The sequence below is a fragment of the Oxyura jamaicensis genome, chromosome 8, assembly GCF_011077185.1.
Source record: "Oxyura jamaicensis isolate SHBP4307 breed ruddy duck chromosome 8, BPBGC_Ojam_1.0, whole genome shotgun sequence".
NCBI lineage: Eukaryota > Metazoa > Chordata > Aves > Anseriformes > Anatidae > Oxyura > Oxyura jamaicensis.
In genome coordinates this window covers 4,191,674-4,195,792 of record NC_048900.1, presented here as the reverse complement: position 1 = coordinate 4,195,792, position 4,119 = coordinate 4,191,674, and positions in this window count along the sequence as shown.

The following is a 4,119-nucleotide window of genomic DNA, read 5'->3' as shown; positions in this document are numbered from 1 at the left end:
TTTCCATTCCCCTTTTCCCAGTTAAAAAACTGTGTGATATTCATGCATGTAACCATTAGAGGTCACTATTAACAGGGAAATGCAAGACCCGCAGAGTGAAGCGGGCCAGGGAAGCGGCTCAGCACGGATACAGGGGCTGCTCCCCCGGCTGCCAGGCAGATTCCCTGCCGGTGCTAGTGCTGCATCTGGGGGGCTCAAGGGGCTCGGAGCCACGTCCACACACTGCACTATTAGCTTGTTAGGTGGGAGTATTTTCATATAAATAGGAAAACCGGGATTTATTCCCAGCACTTGATTTGGATTAACCTTTTGACTGTACTCTCAAACACTGCCTTTGTGATTATCTGAGCAAATTGACACAGGCAGAGGTGCAGCAAGGATGAGTTCCTGTAGGTTTGTATTGTTTATTCTTCTACTTTCTCATACGTAATATTTGAATCTGCAATTCCGGAGGATTTTGACAATGCAATAGCCAGTTAGTTGCTATTCTCTCCGTAAATTTGCACAGCTCATGCAATCCAGGAGGTTAAGAATATCACTACTTTGAAGGAAGGAAAAAAATGGGGAGGGGAGGAGAGAAAGAAAAAACAATTGAGGGCTGAGGCAACAAAGAACTCATCGTTAGGACTTCATGCAGCTGAAGAGGAGGTAAAAGGGACCTCCTTTACCATTAACGTTACCAAACTATTTTAACACTAAAGGCAATCTGTCATTTTGTGTAAATTCTCTTCTGCTTCTATAAACACAGCCGTAATCAATTAAAGACCTACTTGTGAAGGAGCTATTGTGTGCAGTTCCATTCAGACATTGCTGAGTTGTCTTTTAGACAGCCTGTGGGGAAACACTGGTAAGGTGATGGGAAAGTTCAAAGTGTCTAACTTTTCAATGTGGATTTTGTTATTGAGACTTTTTTTTCTGTCTCTCTTTTTTTCATATTGCTTATCATAGCTGGGGTGAAAAATGTGTGATATCTCTAACTAATTTTTAACATTTAACATTTTTAACATATTCTGCTTGGGAGGTTCTGCAAATATTTTAAATGATTCTCTAATGCGATTCCCTGAGGGACTTAGGCATAGCAGCAAATCCATTACTTATTTGAAAGTACTGAAAGAACAAACAAACCCTCTAGATACTACACATATGTACATACATTTGTACATGTATTTATAATTCTGCACATGGGCTCAGTTCCTGACTAACATGACACCAGTCTAGTGCAAGTTTGTGCAGTGAAATATAACCCAATTTACAGTAGAGTGCATGAGAATTAATTTCTCTTTGTTACAAGCCCTTCAAGAAAATCAGTTTAATTTAAAAAACAAACAAACAAACAAACAAAAAAGTCAAATAGATCATTCTAGTGACTTTTTTTTTTTTATCTTTCTATTCTATTACTTTCTATTACAACTGATCACCTGTGCCTTCAGAGTTCAGTAATGTTGCCAATCTGCTGAAGCAACCAAAATAAAAGAGGAAAATTGAAGGAAAACCTTAACCTTGGTCATTTTATTATTTTCTGTTTTGTTCAATTAAGGAAAATGTGAGGCTAAACAGAAAAGTGTCTATAGGGAGACCAATTTCTTAATCTTTTATCAAAGTAAGATAAACTCACTTTTTTTCCTGAACATTGGCATAGATTTTATGGGCATAACTGAGGACTGAAACATTGAAATAAAAATGGAGTTAAGAATTTTCCCTGTTTTTGTGCTTGCATTCAAAATAATTATCATGAAATTTTAAGAATGGGTCATATTAAAAATTAAAAAAGAAAAAAGAGTAGGAATCTAGAGATACTCGTAGAAAGATTAAAAAAAAAAACAACTGGTTGTTTCTCTAGAAACTGGACTTCATTGTTTTTTTCTGGTATATTTACTTTTGGATCCATTGTCAATCTTCACTACATAGGTGGAGGTAAGAGCCTCACAGAAAAATATATTTGTATTGCTCTCTAGTAATTCCTAAACATGTTGCCTGGGAACTCAATAATGACAGTGTCTTATTCCAGAGAAAGTCACTCAAAATTTTCATTAGGCCAAACAGTCTTTTGGCATTATGTAAATCATTTTGATGGGATAGTGGAAAAAGTAGGAAAGGGGGAAGATCATAAAGAAATTCCCTTCCATAAAAACACAGTGAAAATAAAAAATGTCATATTATAACAAACATGCTTCCCTTACAGTGCCTTAACATCTACCAATTAAAAGAAGAACGAACAGCAGCTTTTCTAGGGCACTCAACAGACCGAAAGTCAGTCGTGTGCTATGTTAATGCTAGCCAGCAAACTTTCTGAACTTTATTTTTCTTTGAATGACAGCTTTTTGGAAGTTATACAGGAGAGCTTTGGTGCATATACCAGGCACTTTGTAGATGAGTCAGGACACCTTAACTAAATCCATTCATTACCCTGTCCCCACTGGGACAGGCAAAAGCTGCCAATTTGATGTTGGTAACGTGGATGCTGCATTAGGGAATTGGCTAAGCTTGCCAGAATTCATTCCTGAACTTTAGCAGCCACAAAAGAGTATTTCTCTGTCGTCTGTAATTGATTCAGAGCCAGGTCCCAAAAGGACAAGCTTCCTTTTGTGTGCCATCTATACCAGGGTCTAAGGACACACAGTGCTACAACTTTTTTTTTTTAGCTAGATCACTGGAAATATTTTTTAAAAAGAAAGAAGAAAAAAACTAAAATGTCATAAATACTCCTGAGTTTTTTTACAGCAGATTATGTATTAGTTCTAATCATTACATTCTGGTCCATACTTTGAGAAGACAGTGAGTTTATTATCACCTGGGTATTTAATGTCAATAAGGTGTTACCTTTTTGAGATCAAATGAGGTCTGAAACTGAAACAGAAAAGAAAAGTATTTGTACAAAAAAAAAAAAAAAAAAAAAATCCAGAGCTTTGGCTCACTGGGCACAGTACTTATTATCATTAGTTTATATTCAGGTCAGATTTCTCCTTCCTTTGACAAACAGGTTGAAAAACCCTTTGAAGACTTTTCCCCTCTCTCTCCCTCACCCAATCTGATTACAAATTTACTAAAATTATTCATCCTTACTTTGTGTTTCACATTTGCATGTTCTGTGTCTACTGAGTAATGCATTAAAGGTTTCATGACATTGGATCAAATATTCCTAATAAGGATTATGGAAAGCTATGCGGCTTATTAGCACCAGCAGACCATCCTGGAAACATTCCCAACTCGTTCTGAAGAAAATATCCCAGAGATATAACTAGTAGGACTCTCAGATAGTAAAACTGTTGGCCACTACACACAGATTCTTGTAAAAATGGTTTGCCTATATACTTACTTTTCAAATAGTTTTTAAAATATATTCTCACAGTTTCTATTCCCAGTTTTCACCCTAGATGTGACTTTCAATTTGTTAAAACGGACATGACCTGTCTGATCTTGAATACATTCCCTCTCTTTTCTGTTCATGTAGAAGTATATATTATTAGAATTTTTTACCTTTTTTTTTTTCTTTTTTCTTTTTATTTTTTTTTTCTAAAAAGCTTATTAAACATATAAGTTTATTCACATGAAAGCACACAAGTGTTATAAATTCTCGGGATAGAGCCAAGAACAGAGAAACCTGTGTCTGGAGGGCTAATCATAGTTCAGACCCGATGGTTTTAGTGGTGAAACCTTCCTTCTCCTTCCCACCCACTCAGCAGGAGCAAGCAAAAAACCCAGAAAGGGTGAGGCCCAGTCACTATAAATGTTCAGATGTTTAATGAATGTGCCATAGCTTCCACCTACTAACTGCAAGGCCTTCTCAAGCAGGCTCCAAATTCCTGCTGAAATGAAGACTTTCTTTCCTGAACTAGGCCTGGCATTCCTGGGAAACAATGGCCCTTTTCAAGTAGTCTCTGAAATTTCACAGGTGAAGGGAACAGGGCAGTCATTTGATCCCATCCACAAGGAGCCTGTCAGCATTTTTGAAAGTGAAGACAGAGTCTGTCATGGAAGCACTGGCAAAACTGGTCAGTGACAGAAAAAGGCAATCTAGACCCGCAGCTCAGGAGGGCCGAAATCAGCTTGTCTTTTAGCTTTTGCTCCAACTTCTTTATCAAACATTTCAAGCATGGGCTACACAGCCCGCAGGAGACA